The sequence below is a fragment of the Lonchura striata genome, chromosome 5, assembly GCF_046129695.1.
Source record: "Lonchura striata isolate bLonStr1 chromosome 5, bLonStr1.mat, whole genome shotgun sequence".
Classification (NCBI taxonomy): Eukaryota; Metazoa; Chordata; class Aves; order Passeriformes; family Estrildidae; genus Lonchura; species Lonchura striata.
This window is the reverse complement of record NC_134607.1, coordinates 65,022,492-65,039,549: the sequence shown is the minus strand read 5'-3', so window position 1 is coordinate 65,039,549 and position 17,058 is coordinate 65,022,492. Positions and strand designations below refer to the sequence as shown.

The following is a 17,058-nucleotide window of genomic DNA, read 5'->3' as shown; positions in this document are numbered from 1 at the left end:
GTTCAGTATACCCAGACCACCCATCTGACTTCAGTGTGAATGGTAGGTGAAGATGAAGTTCTGCTGAGGTGAGTTACAGAGTGGAAACTCCAATATATTTCTCTGGACTCCCTTGGTTCTGATGTTATTTGACGGGAGCAACAGTCGGGGTCTGTTCCACAACTGAGCTGCCAGCTGAAGACTTTCAATCTGAGCCCTTCACTGAAGGAAACACAGCTCTTGAAAGAACCCCAGTGTGTCCTGTCTGGAAGTGTGTGATACTGTCTGTGCCATGTGTGCAGTGGCTCTCAGCCTGTGGGCAGGAAGGCTCTTCCTCGGGCAGCCGCAGAGGAAATATGTTGGAGAGAATGGTTTGGTGTGGGAGTGGGCTGGTCCAGGAGAGAAATTCTCTCTTAGGAAGTGGTCTGCAACATGGGAAAGCTGGAGAAACACCAATGTAGCACATTCCGGGGGCAAAACAAATAAATGCCAGGGCAGATGCGTCCCTGGCAGCTACAGTTCTGCACACAGAATGTGCGTAGAAACTCTTAAATGCGCACCAGCCCTGAGCTCCGGGCACTTATCGTGAGTGTGGCGAGCTGGCTTTGTTTACTCAGTCTACAAGCCAGTGTGCTGCCGTTCCGTCCCAGAGGGAATGTGTCATGGAACACCGTGAGCGGACCTGAGGCTGCCTTAGCCACGTGGAGGAGGAGCGCACGGCGATCCCGGGCTCGGGATGCTCCTGTGCGAGCTCGCAGGTGTGTGATGGGCACCGCCGGAGAGGCTGTGGCCCAGGGAAGGCACACGGGCTGCGGGTGCCCGGGTGGGCACATCGCTGCCACTGCCGGTGCTGGCGTGCTCAGCCCGCCCGGCGGGTGCGAGCAGGGGTGTGCCTGCGCCGGCTGACACACTCCCGGACACACAGGCGCACTCTCAGGCGGCAGCCCATTTGCTGGAGGGGTGTGCATGTGCGTGCGAGGGAGTGGAAAGGGGTGGCGGGATGGAGGGAGGGCGGCCGGGGGAAAGTCTGACACTCGGCGCAGAAGGAGCGAGACCCTCCGCCGCCGCCGCCGCCGGGGAGGAGCCGCCGCGCTCGCAACGCCTCCGACACCGGCCCGGCGCGGCCCCGGCCCCGCCGCGCTCCGGCCCCGGCAGGTACCGGCCGGCCCCGCGGCTCCGCGGCGCTGGGAGGGTGGAGGGCGGTGCGGGGAGCTGCCTGCGGTCCCCTCGGCCTGTCCGGACCCTCCGCTCGCCTCTGCCCCGGGCGCTGCCCCGGCAGGAGCGGAGCGGTGCCGGCACCTGGCGGCCCCCGGGCCACCTGCCTCGCTGTCAGCGGGGAGATGGGGCTGGCTTAGGAAAGGGCTGGGCTTGGGAGTGAAGGGACAGGAGGAGATAGTTTTGGGGAGCGGAGCGTAGAGGCTGTGGGATGGGAGAAGAGTTGGTGCGCTCAGCCCGGCACCCCTGCTCCTGCTCCGCAGAGGTAGCTCCGGGCTCCGGGAAGGCAGCAGGGCATGATCAGCCCATGCTCCTCAGCAGAACTGTTGCTTGCTGGAGCGGTGGCAGAATTCCTTCCTTTCCACACAGTCCTCCAGCATCGCGGTGAGCGCGACTGCTGAGCGCGCCCATCGCTGGGAGCGCAGCGCACCTGGCTGGCCGGGCTGCAGCCGAAGGGAGATCGTTCGCCTGCTCACAGGGAACACCGCCACTTCACTTTGTGAAGGAACTCACAGGGTGCGAGTTGCTTCGTCCCTCCTTGTTTTGCAGCGAATATTGCAAAATGAAAGCTGTTGCTTGTAGAAGGGAAACATTCCTGAGCGCGTTAGGTAATCGGTGACTGTGCTGCAGGAGCACAGGGCAGCCACCTATGTTTCCTCAGAAAGAGCTTCGCTTTGATTTGAATTGGGACAACTTGTCCAAGAATAATAGAGATAAGTGGGTCCAGAGGCTGAGAAAGCAGCAGTTCACATTGTGTCCGCGTCTCTGACAGAGGCCAGGAAGATGCAGGCAAGCACTTGAGGAATTACAATTCCTCATGTCACTTTCTCTCTTTTACTTGCAAATCTGGGGGACGAGTAAAGAGACCTGATTACACTATTTACCATTTGGAGGTGTTTAATGCAAATGGCATACTACCTCTATACTATTTTCCAAGTCCTCATTAGTATAATTGATGTGATTTTTCATCTTTGCCTTTTAATTAGTTAATTTAGGTTATTATGGGCTTGATCCAGAAAAGCACGTCATCTGCAAGAAAGGGTCAAAGTCTTCTGTGAAAGTTGGATGTCTAAATAGTCTTCTAAAGAGAAATAGGGGTATTTTAATCCATAATTGTAAACCTACTGTTAGACAGAGATATCCAAATTCTGCAGGTGCCACACCTCTTTTTCTTAAAATTTCCAAGACAAGTCCTGCTCTGAGATGTCTCATAAATTGAAGCATTTTCGCCTTGATCAGGCTAAGCAGCTTGGCTTCACTTTTAGTTGAACTTTATTTTGGCTAAGACATCCAGACTAGCTTGAGATCCAGGAACTAAATTTGCTTTCCCTCTCCTCAGGACTGGATCGATCAGCAGGGATTCTCAGGGTGTGGGCAGCAGAACAGGCTCCCATTAGGGAGCACTGGGAGTTGTGCTCTAGACCAGGCAGAAGTGCTGTGAATCCAAGTCTCCTACAGTCACTGTGTGGGCTCTGCCCATTGAGTGCTTTAACCAGAAATGGAAATAGCAACTTCACCAGTCTCTGCTGTGTCTGAAAACACAAGAATGACTTCTATTACAAAAGCTGGTAGGTGCTTTCAATAATGCCAAGAAGGGAGAAGTTCCTTTCAGTAGTGCAGAGTAAGGTGACTCATATGAGAAAGATATAATTTCAAGTTGTATTCCTGCCCTCAGCTTTCTCTTGGTGAGTAGCTACAGTCAGATCCCCAGAAGACTGATACCTCTTTTTGACCCCTCTCCCAAGAAATGGCCTCTGCCTGATTCTTTTCCAACTGCAGGTTGTGCCACCAACCAACCTTCCAAAACACTGTAATTGCGTAATTGCTCTGATCTTACTCTGCTTCCCAATGTTGTTTTTTATTTTTGTTTTGTTTTCTGAGAGGTGATGTTTTCACTGCAGATACCACTGTGTTCATTACGCAGATTGTGCTGCAGCCTGGACATTCTACTGGGATTTTGCAATTGAATTAAATGAAACAAAGCCTTGGGGAGGGAAAAGTTTTAATTAAGCTGGAGTGTTAAATGGAAATAGATGCTGTTCATTGGGAAATAACCCTTTTAAGTGTTTGAGGATACTACATCTTTATTACTTAGAGATTATGTAATGAAAATTAAGCAGCTAACCATGTAAAAAGCAAGATATTGAAAAGCAAGATATTGAAAAGCAAAGGCAAAGGATGAAACACTCCAAACAGCACCTGTCCTTATTTTGATCCTAGCAGAAGGGATATATATGCTCAGCCTCTTCCATGTCACAAAACAAGCAGAGGAGTGAATGTCCCACACAATCAGGATTTTTACAGTTTAACTGGCAGAAAGCCATAAACACTGGAGTCACCCTGTGAGCCTGCTGTTAACTCAGGGTGGCCAAAATAATGATGTCTTTCTGGATTCTTTTTTTAATTCCTGTTTTGTTTTTCCTCTCATTCTTTTTGCTGTTAAAAATGCAGCAGCTGTAATCTCAGATGTCGCTCCACTGTGTGTCACTAACATGCTGGTCACCTGTGGATCCAGGGAGGCTGATTCATCAGCTGGGAATCAGCTGAATTCCCAGCACATGCCAGGATTTCTTTGGCTAAAACCCCTGGTGCTGGAATTGGCCAGTGAGCCACCTCTGTGCTCTTTGAGGTTTCCTCCATGAGGGAATCCTTTGGGGCTGGTTAAGCAGGCTTTCCCACCGCGCTCTCTTGGCAGGGCAGCCTGCGGGATTGCCGGAGCTGTGCTTGGCCCTTTGTCTTTTTAACCCCTGGAGAGAGCCAAAGGTGTGTGCAAAATGCCATTAAATCAGATAGACGCAGGGAACGTGCCGTGTGTTTGTTTTCCTGGCTTGCTGGATTCTCTCCAGCTGCAAACAGGCAGCAGAGAAGCTCACAGTAAAGCCATGTGCATGAGATGTGAAGTCCAGTGGCTGTATTTAGGTGTGAAGGAAATTTTGCTCCATGGGTGTGCTATTTTTAACTTTTTTATAGTCCTGCACCTTTGTCGCACTTCTCAACAGTTTCCCCCTGCCCCAACATTTCTGTCTGGGTTTTATATATTTTATAAACTTAGCAATGGCAGTGAGTCATTATTTAAATAATCCCTGTATAAATCTTTAGCCCTTTTATCTTCTTCTTTCTACCCTTGTGTATTCAGAAAGGCCCCTCTCTGGTATTGTTGGTCTTTTTCCATGTTCTGGAGACATGCTGCGAGAACATGCACGTGTTATCTGACAGTGGGTGATAGAAAAAAGAAAAAAATCAAAAAGAAGAAAAACCAGAGCTCTTCTATTCTGCTCTCCCCAGCTTAGATGGATCCAACGTCACATGGAGGGGATCCAGGATGAGTCAGGAAGCAATGCTGTGGTCCAAAATTCCACTTTGCATTACAGCTGGGAGGCAGCGTTTAGCAGCATCATGTGGATTTATTTTCTTTAAACGGGAACTGCAAAATAACTTATGGAAGTCACATAACCTAATGGGCAGAAGAGATAACAGTAAGCCAAGAAGAACCTGGGTTCCCAGCTGGGTTGAATCATTGACTCGATTGACTATCAGTGTGAAGGGTGTGGTAGTTTAAGCCTGGGACATTATACTGGCATTAAATAAGTCATTGCACTTCCCCACAACGTAATTGGAAAATGTGATTAATTTTCAAAGCTCTGTTGGTACCTGAGAGTTTCCCTAACAGTTTCTTTGGTCAGACTCAGCACAGGCCATTAGAGACATTTATTTTCAAATTTAAGTTTTCAGGACAAATCCTAAATGTCTCAGAACATATGTGGCTAAAGACAGATTCATGCATTAGAGCTTATATGTGCATGGAGACCTGTAATTCTGCTCTGCATGGATTTCACACTGTGTTACTCAGCTTTCAGTAACACTTATCCTTTTTTGTACATCTTTGCATATTTTTCTTCCTGTGCTACTATAAACAGAAGAGTTGTGTGAGCTTTTTCTTATAATGTGGTCAGTTTAAAAGCAAAATAAATAACCATAATTAAACTGTTTCCAATTTAGTTTGGTCAGAGAATCAGGAGACTTGCAGGAAGCAGATGTCATGTAGCAAAAGAGAGGCTAAAACCTCTGTAACATCTAAACATACTTCAGTGACGTGCTGGGTTGTTGTTGCTTTCTTATTTTTTTCTTATTCCAAGGGGGTGGGCAGAAGAGAAGTTACAAATTTTCCTGGAACAGCCTCTTCCAAAATTCCTGAAGACACTGCAGCACCAAGTCTGATCTCATCTTGTGTCAGCATAACTCATGCCTAAATGCACTGGGAACAGAAAGCCTAGGATTAACTAAAATTATACAAATCTAAGGCTGTCATAAAATGAAAGATTTGGGCCTGTTCTCAGCCTGTCTGTACTTAGTGACTTCAAGAGACTTAAGCACATGTTTAAAGATAGGCTGCTGTGTAAAATGCTCTCTTGAAAGAGCTGCTTTCTCAAAGTCTAAGCCTAGAGTGAGATTGAGCCTTTTAAAAGTTAAGTGCAGTCTTGAGGGCTGGTGTGGTCAAATAGTCCAGCTTTATTTTGGCTAGAATTTTAAGATTTTGAACAGCTAGATCTAATGGTATGTGCCTACCTAGCCTGTTGTATTCCCCTGGAATTTATCAATGACACACTCCATATAATTGTGGTTACTTTTTGTCCGTCTAAAATCCTTTTTTGGTTTTTCAAGGGCAGACTGCAAAGAGAGAGTATGTAAAAAATTCTTTCTGAACCAAAAACAAAAAGTTGATTTTTTTCCCCTTCCACAATGAAGAATTAAAACAATGTCTGTTGCTCTCATGCTTAATGTCAGAATCTCTGCTAAAAAATAATAACAAGAAATATTATGACTTTTTCATATGGAACTTATTCCCTGTATTTTATAATGCATATGTGTGAGGTTTTATGAAGGCTTATACTAAAAGGCTTTAGCACAGTGTAATAAAGGAAAAATGCTCATAATATCCTTGGGTACCAGAGGGCTCCACTTTGAGAGAGGGAAATAAAATAAAGGGCAATGAGTAGTAGTATTAGGGTATTGCAAGTGCAGCTCCTTTTCTCCAAGATTTACAGTAAGAACAGCTCTAACTGTAAAGTTATCTAGATTTAATAATCTGTAGCTTTGCAAAATGTAGCATTCTCATATCCATTCTCTTACCTTGTGAAAAAAGGTTCCATCTGCATATAAATTACCTTTACATAAATATTTTACTTAATTTCATGTGTTATTTCCCCTTTTTTAAGTGGGTGCTGGAAAACATTTATTAAGAACATGAATAAATCTTCAAAGCTGCTACTATACTGTGTCCTAGTAATGGAGTGATCATTTGTTGTATTTCTCTGAAGATCCATTATTTATTCAATAGAAATCAGAGAAGACACAGGAACAAATTTGTCACTTGTGTTTATATAGTCATTAGTTAAAAGCAGTGGGCCTTTTCTCATTTGGAGAAGCTTTTATTAATTTATTAGCTATGCTTCAGTAGCATCAGGAGGGGCCTGTCAGACATCATAGAACCATAAAATGGTTTGGGTTGGAAGGGACCTTCAAGATCATCAGTTTCCAAGCCCCCTGCATGGGACTCATTTGGGATCCTGAGCACTGAGCTCTCACAACAGACTGATGTGAGTAGGGTCAGTCTTTTACTTCTGCCAATATTTGAAATCAAAACGAAATTGTATAAAAATATTTCAGTGGCTCAGGTGCTGAGGTGGCCTGGAAGGGGTTTTTCCTAAGTGTGGGTCAGAGCAGTGCTGTTGCTGGTGTTGAGCATGGCTTTCTCAGCCACCTCAGTTCCACATTTTTGTGAGTGCTCCATTGGCTGGCCCAGCAGAAAGAGACTGGCTTTGCACAGCTGCTGCACCATCTTCCAGGGATAACACTTCTTTTTCTGGATCTGCCCCAATTAAGGTTTTGCTATCAGTGTTGATATTTCCTACCTGGTACTGAACTACATTGAATGAATCATTAGGAGACCAATCCTACCTGTTCCCAAAGGAGCGTGCCAGCCCTGGAGCTGCTGGATGGAAGGTGTTGGGAGAGAGGGATCTTCTCCTGTCAGTCTGTGAGACCTGGGCACACCTGGAGCCCATGCCAGCTCTGCAGGTGTTTCTGAGCCTGTATCTGAGCACTTTTATCTGTTTCTGAGTAGTCCCAGCTCTGTTGTGTCTGCACCCTGTGTCCCAGGTGCTGTGGGCAGGGGTGGCTACATGTAAAGCCTGGAAACAGCAAAAGAACAGTTTTACCCTGATCTTTAAGGCTGAACTTGGCTGACTGAAGAGTGATTTAATATCATAAATCTCTGTTATTAATCTGATTTTTCCCTAAAACTATTTTAATAGTTGAGGATGCTTTACATAACTACAGTCTGAATCATTGTAGTCAGTTGATCTGATGTTTTGTACAATCTGTAATCTTGTCAGAAGTGAAGGGTTTTTCGGACCTCATAAAATCCAAGGTGTTTATTTTAAGACTCAGTTTATTATTTTGCAAATTGAACTCAAAGCTTTGAAGGATTTAAGGAAAAGCTAACTTGATGTAATTTTTGAAATGTCACTCCCACCTAACTGAGGAAAAACAAAAGCAAGAGAATTGGTGCGTCTAAGGAAGTTACTAACATTGTTCAAGCCCAAGGGTCTTTTAGGTGCTCTTTCTAGAAAAGAAAAGGTGCATTTATCTGTGCTCCTCTGTGCAGCCTGTCTTTTTAAGATGAATGTCCTGGGTAATACTGTTTGCAGCATACAGGTTTGTTTTGGAGTTATGATTGGTGTTTAGAGTCCTCTAGTGACATCTACAAAAAAGCAGATATATTTCATCTCATAAAGCTGCCTCAGCTGGGAAAGAAAGTAAAAAATGGATTTATGGCAAAGAAATACCTTCTCCAGTATAACACCCCAAGAACCTGTGCAACTTGCAGTGAAGTTAAGGGAGTTTTCACATGGCTTTTATTCCTTAAATAAAATAATTATAAACTGCTTAAGCTGAAGATTGATTAAACTCACATAATAAAATTTATGTGAAGGGGGAAATGGGCTGATTTTCTTAAGATATTTGTCTATAAATTCACTTGTCTGTGATTTGGTTTTAACGTTGGTGTTTTGTTGTTTTTTTTGGTTTTTTTTTTTTTTTTTTTTTAATTTCCCTAAAGAATTTTACACTTTTAAGTAGAGATAAATTGCTTTGCTGTCCTCAGGAGACTGAAGCTCCTGTGTCCTTTGCTTCCTGTGACTTTGCTACAGCTCATTACTTTCCTAAATGGCAACAGGAGCACCATTATGAAAGTCGTAACACAGACAGTTATCTCCTCAATGGTACTTAAAATCAAATCCTTCCTACTTGGTGAAAGATGAGTTACTGTGCTTTGGCTCCTTAAGTGATGGAATGATGGAAGGATTGGTTTATTTCTCTATTTGTTGCTGTTGTACATTGATGTGTAAGGATGAAGAATGAATACTGAAGCACAATACACTACTGAAAGCTCCAGTGCCCATTTCTCTGGCTTTTCACAGCCTGACAGAAAAGCAGAAAATGTGCACAGCAAACAGTGCAGGGAGTTTGCCTCAATTCCAAACATCTGCTTTCAAAGCAAGAGAAAAAACAAAAAAGCAGAATGCAATTGTCTTCCATTTAAAAGCCAAGGTGAGATTCTGTGTGGTTTATCCTTTTTTTTTCCCACTGTGTCTGTGGTACTGCCAGCATGTCCTGTGGTACACGGGCTTGGTCTTTCCTAAGAGGAATTAACCATCGTTACCTTTTAGTGGCAGCAGTTCTCCAGGTGGTTTCAAGTCACAGGACAATCTGCTCCTGCTTCCAAGCTCCCCTCTGAAATTTCATCTCCTTCCTACAGTTAAACTCTCTTTTGTGCTTTTGTAAAAGCTTCGGGCATCGTTCTCCTGTATCCTGTCAATTCCCAGAAACGGCCGTGACATGATGAAAATCTCTCACTCCCCAGGGGTACTCTGCTCTGGCAATCTGACATGTGGGGTGTTAAACTGTGAAATGGAGAGAATTCAGACAGATTTCGGGTCTTGTGCCAGGTTTTCACGACAATGGTAGAAATTCCTTTGTGATAACATTGATATCACAGGCACAGCTGTTCTGCAGTTGGTCAGTGATGAAATATAGATAGTCATTTTCTTAGTGAAGACAGGCTTTACTTCTATTCTTATCCTAGGTTACAACCATTATTTATGGGCAATAAAATCTGTTCTACTAAATGGTGTTAAAAAAAAATAAAAGTACTTTCCATCCTTTCTGTGCTTTCCTTCCTTCCTTTCCCTACAAACAAGGTAAATGCCACTGAAGTAATGTGAGAAAAGCATTTTGGAATGTATGTGGATTTGTTGTGTTTTATTTTCCATCCAGGAATTCAACATGACACAATGGAAAGTGGGATTTGACATCTCCAAAATAAACTATTAGACAGTCTATAAAGTGCTGCACTCATCTTTATAAGATAAATAGTGTGTAAGGCCAGAATAGCTGGGACACAGTGGATTTGATAACAAGCAGCATTGTTATCTTCAGTGCAAGCATCAGCAGAGATTACAGTGGTCTGTTGTGGTGGCCCTGGGGGAATCTCACAAGGCCTTGCAGTAGGCAGTGTACAATTTGTTTTCATTCTTTTCTCAGCAAAATACTGGTTTGATGCTTGGAAAGCATGACCTTGTTTAAATTGTGCTGATTCCCCTCATTCTGGTTTGAGCCACATGGGAGAAGAGGTGTGAGCAGAAGCAGCTAGAAAAGCTGAAAAGGTGCTGATGGAGGAGGGATAAATTAGTGACTGACAATGAGCAGTTTTTTCTGAAGAGCCACCAAGACTCCGTGGGCCTTGTGCTCAGGATTCAGAATCCTCAGTCTGTGTCTCCAGTATTCTCTCCTAGAAGATCAGTAGCTTTTTTCCATGTTGTTTTACAAGATCTCACCAGTGGGATCTGGTCTGAGCTGCCCTTATATTCTAGAAATCTTCCCAGGCTTGGCCTGTGTGTGCCATGGCTCAGAAGGAAAACCCAGCTATGCTGTGGAGGCTGCAGCAATTGCTCAGAGCTCTTTTTGGACATCTCAAGTTGAAGATGTGACCTCAGTCCCATGGGTATCTTTTCTTGTATAGCAGTCATTTCCACCTTCTGCTTTTCTGTTAGGCTGGGAGAAAGTTCCAAAATAGGCATTTGAGGTTTTGGCAGTGTTTGCCTAAGCACTTACTCTTCATTCCCCTACCAAGATATGGTGCTGTGTGGGATTCTCTGCTGTGTGTAAAAGTCTGGAGTAATTTGTTCCTCTAGTGGTTTGCAAGACAGGTTGGAAACCCTGACACAGAACAAACATGTTTCCTCGTTCTGAAGCTGGCTGATGGGGCAGAACTTTCTCATATTGGTTTAGGAGATTTAACTTTTTCTGTTTCAGAAGATGGACAAGGCAGTCCCATGCAAAGGATGTTGCAGAATCTTGCTTTCCTGATATCCCCAGAAACTGAATCTTATTTGGATAATAAGAGCTAGTCCACAAACAAGCTACTGGATTCAATTTAAGGGTAACTGTGTAATGCTTTGGGGGTCTAGTTAAAATGCAGGAGATGATCAAATATCCCTCTAATAACCAGAAGTCTGAAAAGCCTTTTATAATTACTTCAGTAGCTTTCTTGAAAGATGCATGGTGCTTCACCTGTTTGTTTCCCACGAGTTGTCCATACCCTGTGCTCCTGGTTTCTGAAAACAGAACGTGGTTAGACTGTGATAATTCAAGGTTGATATGGGGTTGTTTTGATTAGTTAGAGATCAAGGCAGCTATCCTAGAAGGGGGGAACTGCACTTGTACCAGAAACAGTGTTTTTATCTTGTCATTTGCTTGAATGGTATGGGGCTGACACCTCTCTCTCTACAGAAACTGGTTTTTCTGTTTCACTTTAATGAGATAATTACAAAAAAAAAATCTTTCCAGATGAAAGGAACAGAGTCTGTTTTATAAATTGACCCATATTGCAGCCCAGGTGCAAGTTCAAGGCAAGTCAGAGGACATGCTCAGCATCCAGCAGTTCTCCCCAAGATTATTCTGAGAAGCACATATCACCCAGTGCTGAAGCCTGCTCTGGACTGATAAAGGTTGTCTACACGTGGGAGTCAGCCACTGTTCAACTGGAATAACAGTGTACAGAGTGGTATCTCCTCACACTGACTGCATGTCCTGTCACAGGCTGTCTGCCCTAAGGCTGCTGTTCAAATTAAGTAAAATTGCTTCCTAATTAAGGAAGTTGCTTCCTTCTAGTACACACTTCTGTGTGATGTGATTGTAGAGCAGCCAGTGTGCTGCTAATTCACATTTACTGGGTCTGGACTCTCATGCTGACCTGCCCCAAGTATTTAAATTTTAAGATCTTGGTCTGTGGTACTTCTCTAAGTGAAGAGACCTGGTGTCAGTGCACTGTGCTGGGAGGCAGAGTGCTCAGAAGCTGCATGCCACAGTAGAACTCTGAAGTGAATGCAGTATTTTCACTGATTTTAGTGCAAGTTCCAACTCTGTGCTGGTGTTACTATGTTTAGTTGTATCACAGTAACACGTAAAAAATCCTGGAATTTTGGCCTCACTGTGCTCTTTCTGCTAAGATCTAAGGATAGCTAGAGAAAATGAGTAAAAGTGAGAAGGGAGGCTTGGAATCAGATTTGATTTATGAGGAAGAATGAAAGGCTTTGAGTGTGCATAGCTTGTTAAGAGTTTGTCAAAGAAGACATGACTGTAAATACTTCAAAAGTTTCATTCAAAAAACAGCAGAGGATTTGCTTGATGCTTAGGACATTCTAAAGGTTAGGACAGCAGCTCAGGAGACCTGGGGTTAATTCCATGACACATGTCCTTAAGGCAAGTCAATTCTGGTTACATCCTAGCAAATTCCTAAGGGCACCCAACTGCCTCTGCTTTGTCTACATCACTGAGTATTTGTCAGCTGATTGAAAAACACCTAATTTAGACAATTAACTAGATAAATACCTTTGCTGGGCTAGAACTTGGCCTCTACCTTCGTCAGCTGTATGTGTAAATAAGTAAAAATTACCATTTATCATAGAAAAAGAGTGAGAATTACAGGTTTGGAAAGTATGGATGTTCAGATATTGTAACAATGCAAGTACAGTGAGTAGAAAAGCTAATTAAGATGGGATTTATTTCACTTGTCTGAAGTGTGAGATGGTCACCTAATCTTCCTCTCTTTTCTGTACAGGATGAGGTGCTCCCAGGGGCAAAGCAGTATCTAGCCAGGGGATGAATTAACTTGGCAGTGCCTGTCTCCACATTCTCTGGAGGGAGCCAAGACAATGCCTGAGTTTTAGATGGTTGGAATTAGGCAAGATAAATGTTGTCTTAAGAATATAAAGATCAAATAAAGTCAACTCAGCTTGATTTTAAGGGGGAAAAAATGTCTTTACTGAATGTGTTTGCTGAAATGCTCTTTTCAAACAATTATATAAACCACCTCAAGAATTTGTGTTTTCTTCCTTTTATTTCTTGTAAAACATTCAGGAAATCTTTTATTAATATCTAACTACACAAAAGAGCTCCCATTTCTCCTGTTTCCTTAAAGCAGTTCTTACATAGACTAGCAACATCCCAAGAACTGCTACTGTGCTATGTACTATTAAAAATGTATTATGTACAGCCTGCATGTCCCATGTTACCTAAACGCTACATTTGGAAACCCAGACTTTTATAACTAAATGGGAACTGAGCTCTTTTGGCAACCTACTTCTGATGGCTCTTGCTTTCATACAACAGCCTAAGTGGCTGGAGATACTGTGTTAGCTCTAGGTGGTTGCTGTCTCCTTGAAAAGGATTGACCCTCACAAGAAATGCAGTTATGGACATTGTGAATTTAAAGAAAAAAAAAAGTGTGAAAATTAAAGTTACTCAGAGAAGAGTTACTAAAAAAATTTTGAGAGCTCCTACGGGTGCTGCTGGAGGTCCATGTGTAAAGCAGCTGTAGGATGTTGAGGATCTGAGGGGAAGTTAGGGGAATCTGAGGGGAAGTTAGGCAGTACAGATTCATGGGGGAGACCAGGATGACCTATCTGAGGTCTCTGCTGACCCATGCAGTGGCACAAGTTCTCACTTCAAAGAAGAGCAGCTTAATTAGTTTATCCTGTTGCTGGTGTGGCTCAGTGTCAGAGTCCTTCCCCCCCTTGTACTATCCCATTCATTATTACCCTGCAGTGACTTTGTGAGTAGTTTACTCTTTTTGATTTGCACTCTTGAAAGAAGAGGGCTGCTGTCAGGTTTTGTTCCTCTTATTTTGCTGTCTCCCACCTCCAGCCTCTCCAGAGCTCACCTTCACAGAGCTGGAATCTGATTTCCCTCACAACTGCTGGTCACTTCCCTGCTTGCCTGGCTCTGCAGGGAACAAGAGAGTCCCTCTGCTATTCAGCCCTCGCCCTATGGCTCATCTGATGAAGAGACAGGGATATGTGAGCAGTCAGTCACTTCAGGGACAGAGACCTGGTGTCAGAGAGCCTGTGGATTTCCAGTATGCTACTGGATTAGATTTACATGTGGGAATGTCTAAAATATGCTCAACTCAGAAGTGTTTGCAGGAATTTATGTTTATTGTTTTTACTTGACCTTGCAGACCCAACACTATTGCTTTGGAAATCAGAGTTGAACCTAAGAACTTAGAGGGACATTTAGGGTTTGCTCAGAGGACCTCAACACAGTGGGGATTTTATCTGTGTGTAAAGCAGTCGTGACTCTGATCAGGAGGTGAAATAAGTACTCCCTAATTTAAGAAATGCATTTGGGTCTCAAGATTGTGAGTATAAAGGCCCATCTTCAACCAAAGTGACACTCAGTGAATTAGGTGGGGGTGTGCACCCACTGCTGGTTCTCTGGACAGCCTGGGCTTGAATTAAGACTTGTGTTCCTGGACACCACAAGGACTCCTGGCTGTTCCTGCTGCAGACAATGTGTAAGGGAATAAAGACAGAATATGTGAATTGCACTGAGATCAGCTGCTTTCTGGGCTCCCAAAGTCAGAATCCTCCCGTGGGTGACTCCAAACCTGTGATTTCACATCACCCACTCCGTGCCCTAATTCAGCGGGCAGTGAAAGATGTTCTCAAGTGCCCAGAGCTGTGTGTGAGTGTTTGTCCACAGGCCACTGCAGGTTGGAAAACACGATAGCAAGGACCGAGAGAAAGCAGACAACAGTGACAGAACTGTACATTGCCTGTATGTTGCCATGTTGTTGTTGTTGTGCTCTGCCTGCCACTCTTCCTAACAACTGTCTCACTTTTTCCTCCCTCGGAGTGCTTTCTCCATCTGGTCTCGTTCAGTTTGTATTTAGACTACAGGCTGCAAGGAAGAGAGGCCCTTGCATCCTGCTTGATAGTATGTGCAGTATTGTGGGGTCCTGCCCTGGCTGGGGCCTCCAGGCACTGTCCCAGTGTAAATAATACATAAAAATAGATCAGCAGAGTAACATCGATCAAGAAAACTGTACAGAGACTTACCAGTGCTTTAGGATTGAATTGCTCTACTGTCTACCATAGTGTTCCTGCTGTTGTTCACTGGATTAAATGACAGATCTTACAAAGCCTTGCATCTGTGGGCAGTGTGCAGGGAGCTTGGGGCACTGCTGTAATTGCTAAAATCAGGAAGTGGGCCAAAGATGATCTACAAGTATGTGGAAGAACGCATCTTTTGTGATGTTCAGGATTTTATCATTTTTATTTTGGAGGCTTTCCAAGATTTAATAGCAAAAAAGCAACCAAAAATTTGGAAGTGAAGCAATCAGACCAGATTTCAGCTGCAGCAATAACTGCAGTAGCCCGAGCATTTGCAGAAATTTCTTCTCTTGTGACACAGCACCAACTGCTCCTGTTGCACCAGGTGAGATTACATTAAGCAAAACAACTAAGTGCTGCAGGCAGCTTTTGAGGTGTTCAAGTGCAATACACAACAAAAGTAGGTATTATTATCACCTGCTAAAGTTAATCTGCACTCAAAGCTAGACTGTTTGCTATGTATAAAGAGCATGAGTTGAAACTGATAAAAGAAATAGCAACTATGTTAGAGACCAAAGGTATACCTCAGAAATGAGGTAGGACTATTTTTATTCAGTTTGGAGTCATGAAGGTGCTGTGATTTGCTCTTGCACACTTAGAGGTAATTAGTAGTTCCTTGCAATTAGTTTGATGGGATTGCAAAGGGGGGGTTTGGAAGGAGGAAATTAAGTCCATGGCCACTGAGGATACATTTTTTGTGAGAGCAAAACACTGGACATGTACCACCAATTCTCAGATGCTTTTCAAGAGAAATTGAGAGCAATTTGAAACTATTGATCTACTTAAATTTGAAAGATCATTTTGTGTAAGTCCTTTTCTATTTAAAGCATCCCTGGAAGTGCAAGTGGCAAGAACTGTGCAAGTGAGACTCCTTTCTGTATCAGACAGACTGGTGGCTCCTGATTTCAGTTTCTGTGTACTAAACAAAGTCCTTCTGTTCTGCAGAAGTCTTTATAAATACGTGTAGGGAGGCTGAGTCTTTGGTTTCCAGAGATCCAAATAAACCCATGTGCCGCGCTCCCGCCCCAGATCCCTTCGCTCTCCAGCCCCGGCTAGCTCTTTTCCTGGGGCGAGAGTGGGCAGTGGAGGCACCCCCCACTGCTCCTCAGAAGGGTTTAGGAGGTGCCTTCGTGGGTCCCTGGGCAGCGCTGGCAAGCCTCGTCAGTATCAAGGAAAGGCGCATCCAGTTGGGGGCTGAATCTTCTTTATTGAAGGCCAACGGAGCCAAACGCAGGGAAGAGGTGCCAGCCAACTGGAACGATGGGAGGGGTCTGACACCGGGTTTTATGTGTTCTGGGAGGGGTAAACCAAGAAGGAGGGATATTGGGGAACCAATGAGGAGCGGGGAAGGGAGTGGCTCCGGGATGGGGTGATCCAACCTGGTCCAATGGGGAAGGGTTATGGGAGTGGCCTCAGGCCCTCGTCCAATCACTCGGTGCCCTGAGCAGAAGCTTCTAGATGGAGGGGAAGGAACACCGAGTGACAGACAAGGCACCTGGGAGGGGACAGGGGGATGACTAAGCACTTTCCAGGTTGATGGACGGTACTGGAAAGGCGGGAAGGGAGGACCATGCGGGAAAACGGAACAAACCAAGTGGGGACAGGGGAGTACAGGAACGAACCAACTGATAATACAAATATATAAAAACATAAATAACACAACTCCACACCCATGAACAAGTTTCTATTATTGCTTTCAGGAAGAGTTAGGCAAGTAGCAAGAGAAGACATAAGAAGTTGTGCAGTTTCCATTCATATCATTCGCACACATTGAAAAAAATTCCCAGCTCATAAGTGGGCTCAAAATTAGAAGAGAAACAGCCCCAAGGTTTCTGGAATAGAAAAAAGAAAAGAAGCCGCAGAAGCTCAACTCCAAAAAATTATTAAAAAAAACCCAACAGCTGGTTGGCAGAAGGGATGTTCTTTGACATAAAATATTTCCTGAAATTCTTTCTTCCAGATCCATACTGATTATTTTTTATTTACTTTTTCTTTCACATGAATTAATTAAAAATTAAAAATTAGGCTTCTCATCTAAATATGACAAGGGATTCTGGCAATAATTTTGCTAGTTTCTCAGCTGATCAATTATTAATCTTTTCTTCTGAGCATGTGGTGGAAGAGAAGAGACTCATGACACACCTCTCTTGGTCTGTAACCCTGTCATCGTAAAAGGTTTTTTTTCCCAATTCCACTCTCATTTCATCATAAGCCTTCTGTCCTCAGTCCTGCAGATCCATTTCCAGCAGGCACAGCAGCACTGAATGTCAGGTGTTTATAATAAATAAGCCAGTGCTGACTGCAGCTGAGACAGACTCCATTAATGGGTCCTCTGGCAAAGGGAGGAGGT

The 17,058-nt window shown here is 43.9% G+C and overlaps 1 protein-coding gene and 1 long non-coding RNA gene across 4 annotated transcripts in view; both read left to right on the top strand.

Moving 5' to 3' along the window:
* Positions 1-566: 566 nt before the first annotated feature.
* The window catches only part of SEMA3D (semaphorin 3D), a 134,353-nt gene continuing 117,861 nt past the window's right edge, over positions 567-17,058 (top strand). The window contains exon 1 of one of the 3 annotated variants that reach the window (XM_021539566.2): positions 567-737. The gene's annotated coding sequence lies outside the window, so the exon portion shown is untranslated. Of the gene's footprint in view, positions 738-1,004; positions 1,135-1,941; positions 2,763-17,058 lie in introns of those variants that run through there. The other 2 variants (XM_021539570.3, XM_021539567.2) reach the window with 2 other exon arrangements.
* LOC144246283 (uncharacterized) lies at positions 10,578-12,551 on the top strand. The gene is made up of 2 exons (XR_013339957.1): positions 10,578-10,696; positions 12,377-12,551. It is a non-coding gene; the product is annotated as an uncharacterized LOC144246283 (long non-coding RNA).